The 25466-nt window shown below is 28.2% G+C and overlaps 1 protein-coding gene across 4 annotated transcripts in view; it reads right to left on the bottom strand.

Annotated features, from left to right (window-relative positions):
- The window catches only part of LOC100882034 (UNC93-like protein), a 90952-nt gene that overhangs the window by 64622 nt on the left and 864 nt on the right, over nt 1-25466 (bottom strand). The window contains exon 1 of one of the 4 annotated variants that reach the window (XM_076537108.1): nt 7096-7233. The exons of the other annotated variants lie outside the window; for them this stretch is intronic. The gene's annotated coding sequence lies outside the window, so the exon portion shown is untranslated. Of the gene's footprint in view, nt 1-7095; nt 7234-25466 lie in introns of those variants that run through there. 4 annotated transcript variants of the gene reach the window in all.

The following is a 25466-nucleotide window of genomic DNA, read 5'->3' on the forward strand; positions in this document are numbered from 1 at the left end:
AGAAAAATTTCAAATTTAACAACTAGAAAATTTGATGATTGAGAAACTAGAAAAATTACTAATTTAACAACTAGAAAATTTGAAGATTTAGAAACTAAAAAAATTGCAAATTTAACAACTAGAAAATTTGAAAATTTAGAAACTAGAAACAATGCAAATTTAAGAACTAGAGAATTTGAAAATTTACAACTTAAAAATTAAAAAATGTGAAAACAGAATTTAGAAAATACAAAATTTGAAAATTTGAAAGCTCGAAAATTTCAAAATTTCAGAACTAGAAACTCCAAAATTTTAAAACCTCCGTCAAAAATTTCCGAACCTGAAATTTCTAAAATTCAAAAATTTCAAAATCTCCACCAAAATCTTCAAAAATGTCCAACTACACATTACCTCCTGAAACTCAGGCAAAGAGCCGCATAACCTTGAAACAAATAAACAAACTTTTGCGCAAGAATCCTATATCATCGAATTACCAAACTCGCACTATGTCAGCAGAACAAGCGATCATCAGAAAATCGGCGCGTGGCGTACGAACGCGGTTGAAGCACGCGGTGTCACGGTTCACTGAAAAATCGGCAAGTTTGTCGTACGTAATTAAGTGTCGTTCGACGTGGCAAATGTGCGTAACAGAATTCCCACTTTTATATCGGTAGCACAGAAACACGGTTTAAATGTCCCTGACTTACTTGAACACGATTCGGCCACCAAAGTGTTGTACCACGAGCAGAATACCACCCTAACCAGTTCCCTGGCAACCTTCAACTCTGCTTTAACCGTGGATCGCGTTCTATCATTTCTCATGTTGCAAACAAATAACAACGTGAGAATCTGCTGATTTCTAGCATTTGAGGATCGAGGGGTAAATAAGCCAAGTACTGAGTTCTAGGGATTTTTAGAGTTTCTGACAGTTGATTCGGCAATGCTATGTTGTCTTGGTTAAGGATAGCAAATGAAGCTTGAATGTTTATAAAAATGATTACTGAAGTTGTTCATAATAAATTTTAATATAAAATGAGTGATAGACAATTATGGAATACATTGACTGATTTTTAAATACACAGAACTTGATTATATAAAAATACCATAATGCAGTAATTATGTTACGTTGATTTGGAACTCAAAATTTTATAAAAATGGCTATTTAAATTCTTCAGAAAAAATTTTTGTTATAAAATGACTGAAGGACAGTTATGAAATACAAGGATGAATTTTTAAACGCAAACGTCTCGATTATATAAAAGTATAAAAAAATTGTGCTCATAATTAATTTGATGCGAAGAATGAAACCTCTAAAAAAATTCTGAATTAACATTTCCAGCACAAAATGGCTGATGTGAACACAAAATAATGAGTTATGGCATGCAAAGAACAGCTTGGAGACATGCATATAGCTTGAGTACATAAAAATACCATGAAATATCACTTAAGATGTGACAAATTAAAGCTTGAAACGTGACAAAAACGATGTTTCATTAACATTTCAATAGAAAATGGTTGATGGGCTGTTATGGAATACAATAAACAACTTAAAAACGTATACACATGTCATGATTACATAAAAGTACCATGAAATATCACTTATGACATGTCAATTTACTGGAGTCGTATAAGAATTATTGTGGATGTAAATCGTGGAGTGACATGTTCAGTACAAAATGGCGGACGCACACTTATGGCATAAAATGATTTTAAATTTTAAAGTATTTTATACTTCGTTGTATGAAATAATATAATATTATTAAATTATTAAGCTGTTAAGTTATTAAGTTATTAAATCATTAAATTATTAAATCGTTAAATTATTAAATCACTGGATTATTAAATCCTTGAATTATTAAATCGTTAAATTACTAAATTATTGAATTATTAAATCATTGGATTATTAAATCATTGAATTATTAAATCCTTGAATTATTAAATCGTTAAATTACTAAATTATTGAATTATTAAATCATTGGATTATTAAATCATTGAATTATTGAATCATTGAATTGTTATATCATTGAATTATTAAGTCATTGAATTACTAAATCATTGAATTATTAAATCATTGGATTATTAAATCATTGGTTTATTGAATCATTGAATTATTAAATCGTTGAATTATTAAATCATTGAATTATTGAATCATCGAATTATTAAACCATTGAATTATTAAATCATTTAATTATTAAATCGTTAAATTATTAAATCATTTAATTATTAAATCATTGGATTATTAAATCATTGAATTATTGAATCATCGAATTATTAAACCATTGAATTATTAAATCATTTAATTATTAAATCGTTAAATTATTAAATCATTTAATTATTAAATCATTGAATTATTGAATCATCGAATTATTAAATTATTTAATTATTAAATCATTAAATTATGAAATTATTAAATTATTAAATAATAGATAATATTATTAAATCCTAAGTTATAGTCTAATTACATGAAGCACATTTTAGCGCCCAAAATGGCGTCTATATGACATTAATGTTCAGTCAAAATCCTAACCTAACCTCAATTAATTACAAAGACAATTACTTGTGTGATTAATTTTTACTGTGACAAGGTGTTTTCATAATTTTTGTAAAAATTTCGACAAATTTGTTCGAAATAAATTAATATCTGACGAAAAGCCAAAAAATACAGGTTGCCACCCGAGAAAGCAGAAGCCATTCAGGTGTTAATCCCCGGATTACATAACTTTTTATTTTTATTCCAAGAATTTGTATAAAACTCTCGTTTAAACGCATTCCCGGAATCCGCGATAGATGAAGCTAATTTCCGTATCTCAATTTTTTATCATTAAACTTGGGAATGGGAAACCAGTCGATGCTAATGAGTGCTCGTAAAACGATTCTTCCCAAGCTACGATTGCATTACGCATGGGCAAGATGCAACAAAGTATTTATCAACTTCACGAATAAACAAAGACGTGACTCAAGTACGAATCGCGATAGGCTATTGCTGTTACTGAGCCACCTGCATATATTGCCGATTTCGCATTGAAATAACAAAAATACTTTGAGTACGTTGACTCTTGTTAGACACACTCTATTCCCTTGTAAATAAAATATTAAATGTATTTTAGGTAAATTTAAATGATTTTATGCAATGGTAAAGAATTTTAAATAATTTTAAGTGGTGTTAAGTGACTTTGAATAATTTTCAATAATTTTAAGTAGATATAAGTAGTATTTTTCAAGTTTGAAACAGTATTAAGTTATTGCAAATATTTATAAATAATTTTAAGTAGTATCAAATAATTTGAAATAATTTTAAGTGATATTAGACAATTTTAAATAATTTGAAATAACCGTGAGTAACATTTTTTAAGTTTTAAACATTTTCAAATAATTATGAAGAATTATAAACAATTTTAAGTAATATTAAATGATAACAAATAATTTTAAATAATTTCAAGTAGTATTAGACAATTTTAAATAATTTTAAATAACTATGAGTATTATTTTTTAAGTTTTAAGCAGTTTCAAATAATTATGAAGAATTATAAACAATTTTAAGTAATATTAAATGATAGCAAATAATTTTAAATAATTTCGAATAGAATCAAATAATTTTAAACGATCTCAAATAATTGCAAATACCATTTTTCAAACTTATAACAGTTTTAAATAATCATCCCTATTTATAAACAATTATATGTCATTTTAAATAAATAACAATAACAATATTAAACAATAATATTATTTAACACAACTATTATTTAATATTAAGCATTAATGTCATTTAACAACAATATTAAACAATTTCAAACAATTTACAGCAGTAATAGATTTTAAATAATCTACAACGTTAAGTCGAAATATCTTCAAATAATTTTGAATTGCAATCTTCATATGTTCACGATTTATTTATGAAAAGTTAGTCATTAGAAATAGGAAACATGTAGTTGGCAACATAGTAGGTAACATTATATCTCTACAACTAGAAAAATGTATTTTTCCTGCTGCGGTATAAATAATTTGATCGCCTTCTGTAATTGGAGTGCGAACTTGCACCGTTTAAGATGGAGGTCACGGTTCGATAAATCGCTTGGAATTTCAAACTTCCCCGCCATTTCTTCCGCGTCATTGTTCGTCGTTTTTTTTTTGCTTTCGATTGCTTTTTCGTATTGTTGACAGGAAACAAAAATCTCGGCTTACATCATTTCGTATAACGTCAGATGTTTAAAAATATCAACACGATTAATTCCCCGTCTGATTGGGGAATCAGATCCTCGGATAATAATTATTGTGTTCGAAAAGGATTACTATTGATAGATTCGTATCGGAGTTTCACATGATTACCTTAGGTTTTGAGATGCGTATCGATGGTCTTTTGCAAATTGGGTTTTTAAATGGAAGTGTAGGTAATGTATCGTATAATTTGTGGATATAACATATCCGTAGAAATTAATTGGCTCTCTGTAACTAATGATTGAGATACTTTCAAATTTTTAAGTGTTAAGATGTGTACTCAGATGTACACTTGATGTGTACTTTAGATGTGTACTAAGATGTGTACTTTAATACTCAAGTTTTTAGATTTTCAGATTTCCAAATTTTTCAATTCTTCAATTCTTATACTCTTTTTTTATTCTTTGATTTTTCGATTCTACGATACTTGGATTATTCTTCAATTTCTGTATTCTTAAATTTTTTAATTCTTTCACCGTTTAATTTTTTAACTTTCAAGTATTCAATTATCCAATTGTTCCATTTTTCAATATTACGGTCTTTCAGTTTATCAAGTTTTCAAGTTTTCTAGTTTTCAAGTTTTCAAGTTTTCAATTTTTCAATTTTTCAAGCTTTCAAGTTTTTAAATTTTCAAGTTCTCAAATTTTCAATTTTTCAAGTATTTAATTATCCAATTGTTCGATTTCAATTTTACGGTTTTTCAATTTATCAAATTATCAAGTTTTCAATTTCTCAAGTTTTCAAGTTTTCAAGTTTTCCAGTTTTCCAGTTTTTAAATTTACAAGTTTCCAAATTTTCAAGTTTTCAATTTTACGATTTTTCAAGTTTTCAAGTATTCAATTTCCCAATTTCCCAGTGCTTCAATTTTTGTATTTTGGTAATTTTGTGATTTCCTAATTTCGTAATTTTTCAATTTGTCAATTTGTTATTTCGTCAATTTTGTAATTCTCTAATTTTCCAATTTTCCAATTTCTCAATTCTCCCATTTTTCAATTTTCTAATTTTGGAATTATTTAGAATTATTTTGAGAATTATTCAATTATTTAATTCTTCAGTGATTCAATTATTACATTATTCAATTATTCCATTATTCAATTGTACAATTCTTTAATTATTCAATTAATCACAGATTCAATTATTTAGTTACTCAATTGCTTACTTACTCACTTATGTGGAGACTTGCGTCGCGCTTTGTATTATTCGCGCCATTTATGTTCTATTGTTTTGTATGAAATAGATATAATATTCGAGTTGGCAGCAGTGGGAGACAAAAGAATAAAAGTGGAGTCGGGATCGTGGCGTGGCGCGTGGTGCGATGCACACGTGCATTTTGTAATCCGTAAAGATTGAAATTATATTACAAGTTAAATATATATTAATCAAAAAACCCAACAACTTACACACTTAATCAATTATTGAATTACTCAGTTACTCAATTACTCAATTATTCAATTACTCAATTATTCAATTATTCAATTATTCAATTATTCCATTATTCAATTATTCAATTATTCCATTATTCAATTATTCAATTATTCAATTATTCAATTTTTACATTTTTCGATTATTCAATTATTCAGTTATTCCAGTGTTCAAGTATTCAATTATTCAATTATTCAATTATTCAATTATTTCATTATTTCATTATTCAATTATTCAGCTATTCAATTATTCAATTTTTCCATTTTTCAATTTTTCTGCAAATCTACATATTTACAAATGACCATATTCACATACCTATAAACCTAATTTACACTAATTCCATATACGCACATCCTTCAATTTTCACCGTTTCCACATCCTCCTTCATATAGACCTCCACCCTACTCCTTCCTACACCAACCATAAAAAAAAGCAACAAAACGTTCCCAAATCAGTAGCCACCAACAAAAGCTCTCCTAAAAAGGTATCTCTCATACATCATTCATACCACAATAAATACTCGATAGAATTAATTGGACTACGGAAGCAGTCCAAAGCACTAAAACAATCGACAATAAAAGAATACCATAACATCGTGCACAGATTGAGAAAGAAATCGCACGAAAGCGAAGATAAATGACACATCGAGAAACTTGTCGATCATACAACTCGAAGTACAGTTATTCCAGCAAGTACTTTGTACTTTGAGTCGCCTTCGTGCAACCTTTCTTCGACGAAGGCTACAACGTTTTTCTCTCGATACTTGTTCACTTGTCGGGAAAAAATCCCAAGTTCCTCGATACGAAGCTTACCTTGATGGTTAAACGTCAACCTCTTTCTCTATCTCTTTCATGATCGAAGCACTCGAACAATTTAAAACTGAACATTGCAGAACAAATTTGAACATTTCTTAATAAATTTTGAGAGACGAAAATGTAGAGGAAGAATAATTCTTGAAAATCAAAATTTTCATCATAAGAAAGAATTTATATTTTCTTACAAGTACAGTAATTTTTAAGAAATGGCGCTATAATTCATTCGAAAGAAAATCGTATATCGTATTGTATGAATTAAGATATTTTTAAGAATTTTGTACAAAATTTTTGTTTCAAGATCTATGAACAAGTCACAAGAAAATTCGTTGGTGTACAAAATTTATATTTGAAGAAAAACCTCAACAAAAAGTTCTTTTCTCAATTTCACCCTCTAAAAATGTATAAAAAAGACAGCTTCTAAAATTAAAGTATTTTGTATCAAACTTTGAAAATTTATTTTTCAATCTCACCCTCTAAAAATGTATAAAACAGACAGCTTCTAAAATTAAAATATTTTGTATCAAACTTTGAGAATTTGTTTACAGCATTCTTAAGGGTTGAAAATTATTTTTGAACCCAATAAATTTGATGCAAAAATTATTTTTAATTTTCAATATTTTTTTCAATATTTTTTAAATTCTATTATATGAAATTTGGAGGTCACCTGAAATTATTGTTGCCATTGTTGCAATTATTGCCATAATCGATAAAGGAGCGTTCACCATGTTCCGCGGCAAAAAATGTCGGTTTTAATGTCACGAACGATACTGATATCACGAAGGCAATAATTTCCCGGCTGGCAGCTGGCTGTTTTCGAAAATCCCGCTTTTGTTTTGCAAGCGTACGTGGTCACCCGTATGCGCCATTGTAAATACGGATAAACGCTGACCCGAATGATGCAACGCTTTCCAACTGCGTTTGTGTTATTGTTGCGTTTGAGCAACATAACTTACGCTCGGGACCTTTCCTAGGATAAGAATGCATGAATAAGCGGCGATAAAGCGAGAAAAATGAAGGGAAATACCCGTAATGCTGTTTCTTGAACTATGTTGTAAATTTCGAAATAGTAGAACTTAAATTTCATGTGGAAGAATTAAAAGATGCGATGTGGATCTCTTTTAGGTTAGATCGAGGACGCCATTTTGTTTCGATTGATGTCCGTCCAAAAACTATGTTCTTGAGAAAACTAGTTTTTTCCAACTCTAAATTTTTCTTAAATTTAATTTTTTTATATGAGTAAGTTTTCCCTTAATAAGTTTCATTTCTTCTAACTACATACTGGGAGCAAAATGTAAAATATAATAAAAATTTGTCAAATCAACGCCGCCATTTTGTCTGCCATTGTGATATTAAATAAAAGTATCAATAAGCAAACTTGTAAAATACATATAAGGTACAATACAAATTTGAAAAATTTACTTTTTCGTCACTTTTTCGACCAAAAAGACATTAAACAATATGCAAAAGTCGTAAGACATAAAACATAATAAAAACTTGTAAAGTCAATACCGCCATTTTGTCGACCATGAAGTACAATAAAAATTTGTAAAATTTACGCCGACATTTTGTCGACTATAATGATATTAAATAAAAATGTCGATAAGCAAAATCATAAAAAATGAAGTATAATAAAAATTTGTAAAAACATCGCCACATTTTCAACCAAAGAGACATTAAACAAATTCGTATGCGAAAATCGGGGGAGATAAAACATAATGAAACATTGTAAAACTTTTAGCCATTCCTTTCGTCTGAGTAAGATTAAATGAAATTAGCAAGAAGAAAAGTTAAAATTAGCAGCATCGTTCGTTAAGCCAACATAAGCAATAAAATTTAATCGAATTCGCAAATGAATGTCAGCGCAAAAATATCGAAGCTTTGGCGATTAAAATAAATTTCAGAAAATTCTCGTTATCTGAATGGCATTCCGTGTGCCACATTCCTGAAGGTGTATGTAAGTCTCCGAGGTACGTTTTTATCGTCGCGAATATCAAAAACGTTTCGTATGTAAAATTCTGGGATTCTACGCGCGTTGAATCCGGGAATCGAAAAGGGGATTCATTCATAACTCAAAAGTCGACGACCATCGCGAAAAATTGTCTTCGAAGCACCCTGAGAATTTATTTTCAGGACCGCGCTCTGAAGTTACGGTCCCTAGGGGTAGAAGTAAGCGATGGGTATAGTATGGTAGTGATGGGTATAAGCGGAGAGTGATATTAAGTGGAAATGGTACAAATGTAGAAACCTCGATGAAATTTGAATTTTACATTTATGAATGAAGATATTCGAATTTTTGTGGTTCTTGTATTTGTTGAAATTATTATTAGTAGTTTTGTTAACTTATATTACTATAATTTGAGATATTAAACATATAATAAGAAAATAAACCGACAAGTATTACATTATTTCAAGAAATTAAAACTATAAAATGGAAATAAAAGATCAGTAAGTATTAAATTATTTTAAGAAATTAAAAATAAAAAGACAATAATATTAAATTATTTCGAATAAATTACAAACTTAAAATGAAAGTAAAAAGTCAGATGTTAAGTTATTTTAAAAAATTACAAATATAAGCAAAAAGTAAATAAATCAGCAGGTACTAAATTATTTTTAAAAAATTATAAATGTAGGCAAAAAATAAATAAATTAGCAGGTACTAAATTATTTAAAAAAAATTATAAATGTAGGCAAAAAATAAATAAATTAGCAGGCACTAAATTATTTATAAAAAATTATAAATGTAGGCAAAAAATAAATGAATTAGCAGGTACTAAATTATTCTAAAAATTAAAAACTTGTTTCCTAATCTTCATATTTGCAAATTCATTAATAATGTTAATAACAAGATAATTATTAACAAGAAGTTTTATGGAATAATATAACGATAATTTACATCTAGTAATAAAAATGTCACACAGTGACAAACATAACCTCACTTATTCACAGTGACTGCGAAATTCTTGCACTTTATCCACGAACCACGAAGCTGGTTCATTCATGACTAAAAAGTGAATTATCAACGCGAACAATCTCGGTAAATATTCGTGTTTCCAACGTAAAACTCTATTGTTTGCGATGGCCGTGAGAAGATTCGCGTCTTCCTGCCAATGAAATTTGCAAACCGAAATTTGTATTGTATAATGCTTCATTCATCTCTCAGAAAACGGCAGGAAAAATAAGTTCCTGGAAAATGAATTATTTGGATGATGTGTCAAAATATTGTTGTTGAAATATTGTTAGTGTAAGTATTTGGTGCGTAGGTGTATGTATACAGAAAAACTTTTCAGGACATTTTTTACATGTTTGAAAAAATATAGGAAAATTCCACATTTTCTCAGATGACTTAAATTCACAATCAAGGTCCAAATATTAAAATTTCCAAGTTATTAAATTTTCAGATTTTCACATTTCTAAACTACTAAATTTTTTATTACAACACTTGCTAAATTTTCAAATTTGCAAGTTTTCAAATTTCCCAATTTCCAGATTTGCAAGTTTCGGAATTTTCTAATTCCTAAGTTTGTAAGTTTTCAAATTTTCTAATTTTCAAATTTGTAAGTTTTCAAATTTTCTAATTTCCAAATTTGTAAGTTTTCAAATTTTCTAATTTGCAAATTTTCAAATTTCCTAATTTTTAAATTTGCAAGTTTTCAAATATCCTAATTTCCAAATTACCAAATTTCCTAATTTTCTAATTTCCTAATTTCCAAATTTCTAAATTACCAAATTTGCAAATTCCAAAACTTCCAATTGCTGAAATTACCAAATCCCTATATTTCTATATTCTTAAATCCTTAGATCTCTAAATCCGAAAATCTCGACATCCATAAATCCCTAAATTCTTAAATCTCTAAATCCATAAATCCCTAAATTCTTAAATCTTTAAATCCTTAACTCCTTACTTCCTTACCTCCATAAATCCTCCAATTCTACTATCTTCATACCATCATCGACCAAGTAAACAAATTCATTACGCTACCTCCGTCCACTTCATTTTCCATTCGCAAGATTCGTTTATAAAGGTTAGAAAGTGAAATGCCTCCTAGAAAAGAACTTTCAGCCGGAGAAAAAGCCATGATCGATGCTTTTCGCATTGAAGGCAAAGGTTATATTGCGAAATAAACAGGTTCAAAAAATGCTATTGTCAATTATGTTACTAAAAAACATAAATCTCGATTAACAGTAGGACAATTTTATATTCAACAGTAGGACAATTTGTATTCAACAGTAGGACAATATTATATTGAATATTAGGACAAACTAAATAAGTAAAGTATCATAATAGGGCATGTATAAAATGGTGGCTCCACATATTGTGCATGTATAAAATGGCGGCTCAAGATACTGTACATGTATAAAATGGTGGCTCAACATATTGGACATGTATAATAGGGTGGCTTAAAAATATTTTTGTTCCCCTCTGAAGAATTTGATAAATGTTTAACTAAGATCAGTCACAACATTTATTATAAATAATAAAATACCAAAAAGAGTATGATTAATTAAAAAAAACTTTCGTGTCAATATTCTTTATTTTTCTACAAAATTAAAGTCAGGGCAACGTGTAGATCAGTCTAGTAACGAAATGCCATTTTCGGAAAATCTTAATGTTCAAATGTGAAGATCAGGATAATCAAAATGAACCGATTATAAAATGAAAATTAAATTTTCAATGTTCTCAGTAAATTTAAATTTGCTAATATTCTGTCTTTAAACTTTTTAATACATGTAATACTGTTTATTTTGTGGAAAATGTGGAATTTTTTCTATAAACACATTCAGACCATAAGCGACCACCATCTTAAAAAATATTTCACATTTCTTCTCAAATCGATAAGAATTAAATCACCTAGCCCATTTAAATTCAGTTTTTCTTCCTCGCTAAACCCGTAAAAAGCAGACCATAACAGTCGTTTAAAAAAAAATAAATATTTTTACCAAAATTTTCCAAATCTGCATTCGTGTGTGCTTTAACGAATGTCTCGCTTTCTTTTTGTTTTTCAGTCGCGTTGATATTATTTTCGCCATAACAATGTGTGGAGATGATACAATGGTTTTTGGAATATTTAATTTGTAAGTATTTTATTGTCGTAGCAATAACATTCTTGAGTTTAAAGGTATTCGTAGAATTTTGTGTTTATTTTGAAGAGACACTCTTGGAGGGTGAAAACCTGCCTTAAATATAAAATTGTCCTACTGTCAAATATAAAATTGTCCCAATATTAAATACAAAATTCTCCTAAAATTAAATGCAAAAATTATCCCAATATTAAATGCAAAATTATCCTAAAATTAAATACAAAAACCGTCCCAGTATTAAACACAAAATTGTCCTAAAATTAAACACAAAAACTGTCCCAATATTAAATACAAAATTATCCTAAAATTAAATGCAAAAACTGTCCCAATATTAAATGCAAAATTATCCTAAAATTAAATGCAAAAACTGTCCCAATATTAAATGCAAAATTATTCTAAAATTAAATGCAAAAACTGTCCCAATATTAAATACAAAATTGTCCTAAAATTAAACACAAAAACTGTCCCAATATTAAATACAAAATTGTCCTAAAATTAAACACAAAAACTGTCCCAATATTAAATACAAAATTGTCCTAAAATTAAACACAAAAACCGCCCCAGTATTAAATACAAAATTGTCTCAAACACGTGGATAAAGAATTGATTTCACCAGCAATGGAAAATTCAGCAAAAGGCCGTCACGACTCGCAGAGAGTTCTCGGCTCAGGAATCTGTCACTCGCAGCATTCGCGGCACACCTTGCAAGACACCCAGTATGTACGTATATATACGTCGGATTAGAAAGTCCTCGTGGAACGATCGACTCGTAAATGCTTCAATCGTTTCACAACAAAATGCTCCAAGGCGTAAATGTACCCCGTCTTACTATGCAGCATTTACGATACGCACCTTGTTCGATAGAGATGGAATCCTAGTAGCTTGCCAACCAAATTGGCGGCCTTCGCGTCTTGTTTCATAGAATTATTGTTTCATAATGATTTCTATACTTATTTATCAATATTTGTATACAATGAAAGATAGATACAATGAAAGTTTGCATAGAGATATGTGTGATATGTGAAAAATTGAATTCTTGAATTTTTGGGAGGTTTTTGGGGATTTTATATTTTGGTTTGAATTTGGGAATTTGGAAAGTTTTCTGTAGAAATTCATTTTATGTAGTAATACACGTTTTGTTATTAAGTTTTTATATTACTAGTTTTGGTCATTTTTGATTTCGTGATTTTTAAATTTTTCAAGTTTTCTAGTTTTCAAGTTTTCAAAGTTTCGAGTTTTCAAGTTTTCAAGTTTTCAAGGTTTCAAGTTTTCAAGTTTCAAGTTTTCAAGTTCTCAAGTTTTCAAGGTTTCAAGTTTTTAAGTTTTCAAGGTTTCAAGTTTTCAAGGTTTCAAGTTTTCAAGTTTTCAATTTTTCAATTCTTTAATTCTTCCATTCTTCAATTCTTCAATTTTTCAATTTTCCCATTTTTTTATTTTTCAGTTTTCAATTCTTCAATTTTCAATTCCTCAATTGTTAGATTTCCTGAATTTACGAATTTTCAACTCCACAAATTTCCCAAGTTTCGAAATTTTCAATTCCTCCACTTTCCCAAATTTTCAAATTTTCAATTTCATAAATTTAGAAATTTTCAATTCCTTAAATTTCCCAAATTTCTCAAGTTTCTCAGTTTCCCAAATTTCTCAAATTTTTCAAATTCTCAAACTCAAATTCCCAACTCCTGAAACTGCCAAATATATACCCCTAAATCCCTAGACCCCCATATCCCTATGTCTTCAAATCCGTCAATTCCCATATTCCCTAATCCTGAAATCACTAAACCCTTAAAAATCCCTAGATCCACAAATTGCAAAGTTCTGAAATCCTAGACCTTCAAATATTTAGATACCCATATTTCCTGATTCTCAAATCGCCCTTAAAAATCCTTAGATCCATAAATCACAAAATCCTCAAATATCTATATTCCCATATTTCCTAAACCTTGAATTGCAAAACTCTAAAAAATCCCTAGATCCACAAATCTCAAAGACTTCAAATCTCTAGACCCTCAAATATCTACATTCCCATATTTCCTGAAACCTAAATTCAAAACCCTTACAAATCCCTAGATCCACAAATCACAAAATCCTGAAATCCCTAGGTCCTCAAATATCTAGATTCCCATATTTCCTGAAGCTTAAATGGCAAAACCCTTAAAAATCCCTAGATCCACAAATCACAAAGTCCTCAAATTCCTAGATCCACAATTATCTACACTCCCATGTTCCCTAAACCTCAAATGGCAAAACCCTTAAAAATCCCCAGATCAACAAATCACAAAGTCCTGAAATCCTTAGATCCTCAAATATCTAGATTCCCATATTCCCTGATCCTCAAATTCAAAACTCTCAAAAATCCCTAGATTCTGAAATTCAAAATTCTCAAAAATCCCTAGATTCTCAAATACAATTCCCATATTTCTTGATCCTTGAACCTTAATTCCTAAAATCCCCAAATAAAAGCAACATAAGATAAACAAGCATCACCAAAACATACCAATTTTCCACTATAGTTCCCAAATACCTCCAAAAAATAATTCTGGTAGTATCCAGTCGCCAAACTTGAGTCTTAATAGTAAATAATGATATCTACTAACAACCATTGAAACCCGATGGAGTCCAATTGTCAGCAGTACACTGTATCGATCCCCAGACTCGACTCTTAATGGTGAATGGCGATATCTAGTGACAACCATTGAAAGGCGATGGTGTCGAACTGTTAGCAGCACACTGTATCGAATTCGATCCCATAGCTATCGAGGCCTCCGGCGTTACGGTCTCTTGTAATGCAACAGCGATCATCTTTCGATGAAAGTCGCGTTACAAAAACCGCAATTGATTTCGACAGAAGCACGCGTGCTCATGCATTATTGAAATTCGATCGCGTACGAGTATTCCTGGAAGCTTCGAGAATTTTTTTCTCCTCATCGAACGACCTCCAAAGGTGGCTCGATCAAGCCTCTTAGCAGGTTCGTCCACGGTCGTGTGGCGCGTGCAAAGCGCGATTTTTATGCCTGCCTCGTAAATCTGTTTGCGCGAGCAATGCGTTTTGCTTTTATTCACCGCGAGAACGCTTTTACTAGAAGCCTTCCAATGTACTAGCCACGAAGACGCGAGGTTAAGATACTTCTGGAAACGGTAGTGGCTCGAGTCGGACGGGGCACTTCCGCGTCTTACCTATTCTATCAGTTTTAGATTGTTTATTTGTGCTAGGAAATTTTAGTTGGAAATTTTTTAATTTGAGAGTTTCTCAAGAATGTAGCTTTTGGTTTGTAGTTTTGATTAAATTTGAGTATCTGAGGATTTGAATTTGAGAATTTGAGAATTTGAGATTTTGAGAATCTGAGGATTCGAATTTAAGAAATTGAGAATTTGAGAATCTGAGGATTCGAACTTGAGAATTTGAGAATCTAAAAATTTAGACATCTTCAAATTTCTTGGCTATTCTATCGGTTTTAGATTTCTTATTTATGGTAGCAAATTTTAATTGGAATTTGGAAATTTGTAAGAATAAAATTTGAGAATTTCTATTGTATTTAGAAATTTTTTAATTTGAAAGTTTCTCAAGAATGTAGTTTTTGGTTTGTAGTTTTGATTAAATTTGAGTATCTGAGGATTTGAATTTAAGAATTTGAGAATCTGAGGATTCGAATTTGAGAATTTGAGAATCTAACAATTTAGAAATCTTGGAATTTCCAAATTTAGCAGAAATTATTTCAGAATTTTAGAACGTGAAATTAGCAAACACAAATTTTCAAGCTTAAAACTTCAAAAACTCCAAATTTTGAAATTTTGAAATTTCTAGATCTAAAAGTTTAGAAATCTTCAAGTTTCCAAATCTTGCAGAAATTATTTCAAATTTTAGAACTTGAAATTATCAAATACAAATTTTCAGGCATAAAACTTCAAAAACTTCAAATTTCAAAATTTCTGTATTTCCAAATTTTTAAATTTCTAAAATTTCTAAAATTTCTAAAATTTCTAAAATTTCTAAATTTCTAAAACTTATAAAATTTTAAAAAATTTATAAATAACCTCTAAATTACCCAAAAGTATAAAATTCATAAATTTTAAATTACCAAACTTCGAAAATCGCAAATACTTCTATTATTCCCCCCAGGACTGCCAACCCCAGGTATGTAAACATATTAAACCAAAGATCGTCAGAGTTTGTACAGATACGTTAATCAAAACAAATATTTTGACTCTGGTTTTACGAAGAAACTATTTAATCTAAATACGTACTCTAATTCAGTGATTCTCAAACTTTTTATAAATGTATACATATCACCAAATTAAGTAACTCTAACCAAAATTAAACAACTCTAATTTTATTTCATTTTTAGAATTAGCTATTTTAGTTTTGACTTCATTTTTGGTATTAATAATTAATTACAATTTTGTTAGTATTAATATTTGCGACTATTTGTTACTATTAATAATTTCAATTATTTGTTATTATTAATAATTTACATTATTTGTTACTATTAGTAATTGTAATTATTTGTTACTATTAATAATTCCAATAATTTGTTATTATTAATAATTTACATTATTTGTTACTATTAATAATTCTAATAATTTGTTACTATTAATAATTCCAATTATTTGTTACTATTAATAATTTACATTATTTGTTACTATTAATAATTCTAATAATTTGTTACTATTAATAATTCCAATTATTTGTTATCATTAATAATTCCAATAATTTGTTACTATTAATAATTCCAATTATTTGTTATTATTAATAATTCCAATTATTTGTTACTATTAATAATTCCAATTATTCATTAGTATTAATAATTCTACTTCCATTTTCCAACAAGAAAAATATATCTTTTCAAAATTATACAGATTCTCTCTAAAATCCAACCTCACCCTTATATTTCAAAGACCCCTTCAAGTACGAAAAAATGTTTCAAATCAATTTCAATGTTTCAATCAGTTTTAGGATATCAAGGTTAATCGTTTTCAAAACACTATATTTTTTTGTGCAAGTCATTCCCAAGAAGCTGCAAAGTAGACCATAGGTGGCGTCTGATCGTATAACCTTCACGGTGCACCTTGGGTAATCTGAATAGCCATATGTCAACTTTGAAGCTTCATATCTTGCTATGACTTGCACAAAAAACATACGTAATATTTTGAAACGACTACATGCAATAAAAAGGGGGTTCTATTTAAGAAACTGAAAATCTTCAGACCATCCAAGGTCAAATTCTTGCCATCTTATGTTCCTTGATATCCTACAACTTTCGTCCGAAACATTTTTCCATATTTAAAGCCGTTTCCGAAATATAAGGATGTGGTCAGACTTTAGAGATACCTGCATTATAATGTAATATTATATTAAAACTGACTAAGGTTGTCTTGGTGATAGCGAATTGAAAATTATAGTAATGGTTGTTTCAATTTGAGTCAGTTTTATATTACATTTCGTGAGATTTGATTGATAACCAAGTTTCAGCGTCGGGAATCTACTTCTGTACAGTTTTGCATTGAAAGTGAAATATGCAATTATTTTCTAAATTATTCTTTATCAGAAATATTTCGGGTAAAAATTTGAGTAGTGGTTACAGAAGATATAGTAATAACAATAATAGCTTTAAGGCTGTTTCTGAAATATGAGGGTGGGTTCGGACTTCAGAAACCCTCCACAAAAACTTAAGAAAAATTACACATTTAAGTAATTACGTTACTATTAGAAATTTTTATTTAACTGTTTATTATATTAAGTACTAATATTTGCTTTTATATTAAGCGAATCATTTTATTTGACCATAATAATTAAACAAAGTGTCTCAAACCCAAAAGATCGATAGTCGAATCAAATCGGAAAATTGAAATTCACCAACCTGAAAATTTTTAATTAAAATAAAACATGAATAAACAGGGAAAATTTGAAGAGACCAAAAATATAAAACAAAGATAAAAAATCGATAAGTGAAAAGTTATTTCAATAAACTTGAAATAAAAATCAAATAACGTAAAGTTATTCTAAGGAATTATAAATAATATTGATTCAACCGGATGAAATTTACTTTTCTTCAAGTGGACTCAACTTTAAAACGCTTTCACCCTTATCTTTTCAAATTGTTCTCTTTCTATCTGTCCAAATATGTAATCAGTTCCAAAACAAATCTGTTAATCAATAATTCTATAATTACTCTCCTGTTATCTCACAGTCTAAGATTTCTATCAAGTCAGGAAAGCAAACAACCTGAAATAAATCAAAACTAAATAACTTTATCGCGTGGATTTAGTTGACAGAATGCAAATCATCGTAATGTGAAACTGAATTATTTTGGAGCTTATTCATTGAATCAATAAGAGTATTTAAAACTAGAGAGTTTAAATGTGAAATGTGATGCCGAAGAGTTCCAATATGGCGGACCACAAACAAAGATGGTGGAATACGAAAACACATGTATGGATATTTTTGAAAGTTTTACTGTATTTAAATCGAAAAGTAAACAAAAGGGTGAAAAGAATATATTTTTGATAAACAGTTATGCAAAACTCAAGGTGAAAAATTTATCTGTTGGTAGTTTAAAATTTAAAGTAGGAAATTCTTGATAAACAGTTGTGCAATTGTAAACAATTCTTTGTTTAAAAACGTTAAAAGAAATTTTTATTTTTTGATCTAATTTTGTAAGGTTATAAAAATTAAAAATTGTGAATTGTAAAAACTACACAAATTATAAATTATAAATCATCACAAATATAAAAATTGTAAATTATAAAAACTATACAAATTAAAAATCATAAATTATAAATTATAAAAACTATAAAAGCTAAAAATTATAAATTCTAAAAACTATTCAAATTAAAAATGATAAATTATAAAAACTAAGAAAAATATAAATTATAAATTATAAAAACTAAGGAAAATATAAATTATAAGAACTATAAAAACTAAAAATTATAAATTATAAATTATAAAAACTAAGGAAAATATAAATTATAAGAACTATAAAAACTAAATATTATAAATTATAAAAGCTAAAAAAATTAAAAATTATAAACTATAAAAACTATGAAAAATATAAATTATAAGAACTATAAAAATTAAATATTATAAATTATAAAAACTATAAAAACTAAAAATTAGAAAATATAAAAACTACAAAAATTAAAAATTAAAAATTAAAAATTATAGAAACTACAAAAACTAAAAATTATAAATTACAAAACCTACAAAAACTAATATTCTATAAAATTGAATGTGAAAAATGTATATTTTGATAACTGTATAAAACATAAGATGAAAACAATATCTTTAAACAAACTATAATGATAGTTAAATCTTCGTTCGTCGCTCTAAATATTTGACCAGAAATATTTTCGTAATCGTTATTAAGTTCCGTGTTTCCTCAACTGGTGCTAAATAAATAGAAACCGTGTGGAAATTTTCACGATATATATATGCGTCTTTAGATTACCAGAATAACAACGATATCGTGCCGAGACAATTTTAATGCGTAGATAGAAACGATAACCCGTCCAAATCGATAGAATACAATTAGATTGAGGTAAACAAGGTAGGTCGAGTTCGACTTCACATTTTATCGCGTCTTTCCTATCTTTTTGACGCGTTTGATTTGATCGATTGACAAACATCGATGAAAAATTAGTTTTTAATCCGATTTCAAATTCTTGTGACAAATTTGTTTTTAATCTTACACGAAAGTCCCTTTTTAATTAGAATCAAAATACTGATAAAAGAAACTTTTTACTTGGATTGAAAATCTTGCGAAAGAATCACATTTTAATCTGATTGAAAATCTTGCTGAAGAATCTCTTTTTAAGTCGGTTGAAATTCTGTTGCAAAATCACTGTTTAATCCGGTTGTAAATCCTCATAAAATGTCAGTGTCTATCGATAATGAAAATTTGGAAATTAAATAATTTGATAAGTTAAGAAATGGATAATTCAATTACTTGATTATTTGATTACATGACTGATATCTGATTACTTGATGACTTACTGACTTGCTGACTTGATTACTTGATTACTTGATTACTTGATTACTTGATTACTTGATTACTTGATTACTTGATTACTTGATTACTTGATTACTTGATTACTTGATTACTTGATTACTTGATTACTTGATTACTTGATTACTTGATTACTTGATTACTTGATTACTTGATTACTTGATTACTTGATTACTTGATTACTTGATTACTTGATTACTTGATTACTTGATTACTTGATTACTTGATTACTTGATTACTTGATTACTTGATTACTTGATTACTTGATCACTTGATTACTTGATTACTTGATTACTTGATTACTTGACTACTTGATTACTTGAGGACTTGATTACTTGATGAGTTGATTATTTGAGTACTTGACATCTTAAATTGACAACTTGATAACTTGATTACTTTGATTACTTGATTACTTAACTACTTGAGTATTGGACTACTTGATTACTTGAGGACTTGATTACTTGACGAGTTGATTATTTGAGTACTTGACATCTTTATTTGACAACTTGATAACTTGGTACTTTGATTATTTGGCAAACTGAAAAATTGACAAATTGACGAATTGGCGAATTGACGAGTTGTCGAATTGACGAATTGACGAATTGACGAATTGACGAATTGACAAATTGACGAATTGACAAATTGACAAATTGATAAATTGACCAATCGACCAATTGACCAATTGATCCACTGACAAATTGACGAATTGACAAATTGACAAATTGACGAATTGACAAATTGACCAATCGACCAATTAATCCACTGACAAATTGACAAATACGAATTGACAAATTGATCCACTGACAAATTGACAAATTGATCAATCGACCAATGGACCAATTGATCCACTGACAAATTAACAAATTCACCAATTGACAAATTGATAAGTTGACATAATGACAACTTAATTACATGACAACTTGATAAATTGACAATTTGAAAATATGCTAACTTGACAAATTGAAAATTTGGAGATTCAAAAATCTGATAACCAGAGAACTTGAACACGTAAAACCTTGAAAGCTTAGAAGCTTGAAAACTTGCAAACTTGAAAACTTGAAAACTTGAAAGCTTAAGAACTTGGAAACTTGGAAAATTCCAATCTCTCAATCTCTCAAACGCTCAAACTCTCAAATTTTCACTCCCTCAATCTCTCAAACTCTCATATTCTGCATTTCTCAATCTGTAAAACTCCTAAATTCTCAAGCTCTCATGCTCTCCAACTCTCCAACTCTCCAACTCTCGATCTCTCAAACTCTCAATCTCTCCATCTCTCAAACTTTCAATCTCCCAATCTCTCAAACTCTCAATCTCTCAAACTCTCGAACCCCTAAACTCTCAATTTCTCAATCTTTCAATCTCTCCATCTCTCTATCTTCCAATCTCCCAATCTCCCAATCTCTCAAACTCACAAAATCCTCAAATCTGAAACACCTAAACTCCCAAACTCAAAACTATTAATTTCTTCTAACAACCTCATACACTCCATCCAGCTCCACATAAAAATACCCTAAACGAAATGGAACGTCGATTGTTATAACAATGATTCCGTGCGAACGATGAAACACACACATTCTCGTGCCATTTTATCTGCTCGTTGCTCGTGCAAAAACTTTTGCACGCTTCTTTGTTCATAATCTAAACCGTGCACAGTCATGAGAACATAATACCTGTCCGATATTACGTTCGAGAGATTGTACATAACTAAACTATGGACATCCTTGCATACTTTTCAAATGTGCGCCATGCGGTATGCCAGTGTGCACAGTGTTTTACAATGAGTAGCTAACAAGTGAAACGAGGAAAGTCTTTTCTGCTATATGCATTTTTTTTCTTCAAAATTGATTCTTCAAACGTTCATTCATAAATCTGCAAAGAAGCGTTTGCTTGCAGCGTTTGAGGTTTATTCAACCACTTTTCTCAGTAAATGAATGAATTTTCTTTGAATACACTTCTATTTAATTTTACAATACTTATTGGAGACAATTTATTTTTTAAATTTGGTCATTTAAATTTTTTAAAAATGACTCTTTTCTCAATTAATTTTTTTTAATTGAGAAAAGAATTTATTTTTTTCTTCAATTAATTTTTAAATTTAGTTCTTTTTTCGATTATTTTTTAATCTATTCTTTTTTTCACTGAATTTTTAAAATTATTTTTTTCTCCGTCATATTTGTTTATACTTTGAGTTTTTTCTTATTAAATAAAATTTATTAAATTTAATGATATTTGTAAAATATATTAAATTTAATGGAATTTATAAACTTTATTAAATTGAATAAAATTTATTAAACTGAATAAAATTTATTTATTAAAATTATTTACAAAATGTAGAATATAATAAATAAATTTTACTAAATTTAGATGAATTTAAGATTGTATTACCATACCAAATTAATTTAGAAAAAGCTAATGAATCAAACCCATCTATAAAATTCGTTACATAAAAGACTGTAAAAACACGATACTAATTAACGTAATGAGAAACAATTAACACAACATAATTAAACTATCAGTTAACGGAATCTGTATCTGATTTCCTATTTTCACTTTCAATAAAGTCGTGTTTTGCATTAGCTAATGTATTTAGTGCAAATTATTGTTGAATTTCCAGCACGCATTAACGTGTTCTTATTTCTATTCGCCTGCTATTTCTCTCGGTGGGTAATTCACGTTCATAGAATTACACAGCTGGAATAATGTATCAGTTTTTTTCCCTATTCGCGTAACTTGATTCATTCTACGTTTACCGTTACTAATACGTTTTGTGCGATTACTTTCGAACGTCTTTGAACTTGGAATGTGTCGTTTTAATAAATGGCTTTGTATCAGGGGCGGATACTCAGATGACGATGGGAATCAAAATTTACACAAAATTCGTAAAATTGTTTAATAGATAAATTAAGAGTTACGTGAAACCTTTGCAATAATAAATTAATTTTTGTAAATAAAATATAATGTCAATAATATATTATTGACTTTATAAAGATTATTGTTTTCTTTGTAAAGAAGGTAAATTATTTTTACTTTCAATTTTATTATTTTACTGTTTCGTGTTTTCACTATTACTATGATATACTACTATTTCACCATAGTATTATACTACTAATTTACCATACTGTTATACAACTATACTGTTATGGTATTAATACGATACTACTGTATACTATTACACTATTACACTACTATGTTTCGTTCCTTTATTCTGTTATACTACTCTTTTGACAGAGTACTGTACTACTAATTTACTGTACTGCTACACAACTATACTGTTATGGTATTAGTAGTTTACTATGTTACTACACTGCTGCACTATTACACTACAATGTTACTATACTATTATATTACTATACTGCTACACTATTACACTACTATATTACTATACTATTATATCACTACACTGCTACACTACCATAATACTGCACTACTATACTACTATACTACTGTACTACTATACTACTATACTACTATACTACTGTACTACTGTACTACTATACTACTATACTACTATACTGATATACTACTATAGTACTATACTACTACACTACTATACTGCTATACTGCTATACTACTACACTACTACACTACTGTGTTACTGTACTACTATACTACTATACTATTATACTACTGTAATACTATACTACTATAATACTATAATACTATACTGCTATACTGCTATACTGCTATACTGCTATAATACTGTACTACTATACTACTATACTGCTATGCTACCATACTGCTATGCTATTATACTATTATACTACCATACTACTACACTACTTTGCTATTATGTTACTATGCTACCATACTACTATACTGCTATATTATTATAGTATTATACCAAAAATTTTCGAGACTCCTATTTTATCACAATATTAATCTATTCATTTACTATACTATTCATTTACTGTACTTTTATTTTACGACTGTATGTGTTACTTTTTAGTTTACTATACTGGTATACGAAAAATTTTATTATTACACTACTACATATATTACTATACTACTGCAATAATATTGTACTAGTTTACTATATCATTAAACATCTATTCTACTATTTCCCCATACTATTATACTACTATACTACTGTTTTCTTTCTATGCTGTTTTAGCGAGAAATATTAGACTTCTTTTAAAGGGTCTGCTAATACTCGTCTCTATATAATAAAATAATTTAATCATAAATTTATTACTTATTAAAAAAGTTATTTATCTTTAATTCATATTAAAGTTGATAATTGATATTAGAGTTTTATTAGATTATTATAAATTTTAGATTTATTATAAATTATTATAAGGTTACAATTCTTATTGGAATTAAAAATTGAAATTATAGTTGTATTGAATTATTATAAATTTTAGATTTAGTGCAAATTACTATACACAGAAATTAAAAATTGAAATTATAGTCATATTGTAATTTATAATTCATATTAAAGTCAAAAATTGAAAATTATTTTATTGCAATTTGTAATTCATATTAAAATTAAAAATTGAAATCATTATTACATTAAATATTAATTCATACGTAATTTTTCTAAAATAATAATAGTACCCAGCCTGAAAGTACACAATTATCTTCAGACTTTGAAAGAAGCCTATATAATAATCCCATAACATTTTATAGTTCAATCTGAATATGTCCCATCGAATTTCCCAAAGTTCGCATTACTAATTTTTCCTATTATAACCACTCCGAAACGTCATAAACCCAAGAACAAAATGAACGATACACCTTATTACCACGTGATCTCTGCTTCTCTTAAAATTGATTCGATGATGAGACTCTTACACCACTTTTCAAGCATTCTCTCAAGAATTTATGTTACTATCAATAACCAAAGTAATTTCATAGACTATTAAATTGGAAGATAGAAGTCGTTACTTCATAAAACCATAAAAGTGGAAGCTTTCAAACTTGTAATTTGAACAAAATACAGGAACTCATAACGGAGTATCGGTACTGTATCAAACCCATAACATTTTCGTTCAACTAATATAAAATAAAATTGTCTAGTTTTTCCATTTTACTCTGGAACGTTATAGGTCAAGCTACAAAATGAATACCATTTTCTGATGATGAGATAGATCTTTTCCATCTAATTTTACATTTCAAATATGTCTGACATAATTTACCAAATCTTCAAGTATTCAAAATAGTTTAGTTTAATAAAATTGAGATGGATGAATTATCCATAATTATTTATTAAAATTGAAATGGAAATTAGCAATAATTTTTTTAGAAATTAGACTAGTATTTTTTCAAATTAAAATTCTTGTAAAATGTGGACCAACAAGTTTATCTCAGTTCCACAATTTTAGTTCATGTTTGATAAAATTCATAGTTATTTATTACAGTTTCTTAAGTTAAATATTTTGAAAAGACATAGACAGAAAACAGAATACAGAAGCAACCTTCTGTCAAAACTTTAATTACAAATTCCAAGTGAATAATCTGAGAGACAAAGCAAAACTGTTTTGTTCAGTAAAATTGACACAAAGAAGCAAGTTTAAGAACTCTACAAGTCTGCTAAAATCACAATTCGTACAGAATATAAATAACATTATAATAGCTACTATTATAAACTTAAATTTTGGTTAATTCATTGCATATCTCATAAAATTCTCTAAAATCATATGCCACCTACAAATCACTCAATCTGAGATGACATATGAAATAACAAAATAGAGCTCAAGCAGCTGATTCTAGTTTTTGTATCACTAATTCTTTCAAGTATATCCCACAGAACGTACACTAGTATGTATCAGAAAAAATGTACCTTCAAATTGTTACAAATTTACAAGTTTAACAATTTACAAATTTACACTTGCAAAATCGAGTCGTACAAAATATGGGTACAAAGCTAATTATAATAAAGCTAATGCAATAATACAATTAATAGTGATGTATATAACATATCATTTTGATGTATATAATAGTATAATTCGGCCAT

This window comes from Megachile rotundata, chromosome 11 (assembly GCF_050947335.1).
Source record: "Megachile rotundata isolate GNS110a chromosome 11, iyMegRotu1, whole genome shotgun sequence".
Taxonomy (NCBI): Eukaryota; Metazoa; Arthropoda; class Insecta; order Hymenoptera; family Megachilidae; genus Megachile; species Megachile rotundata.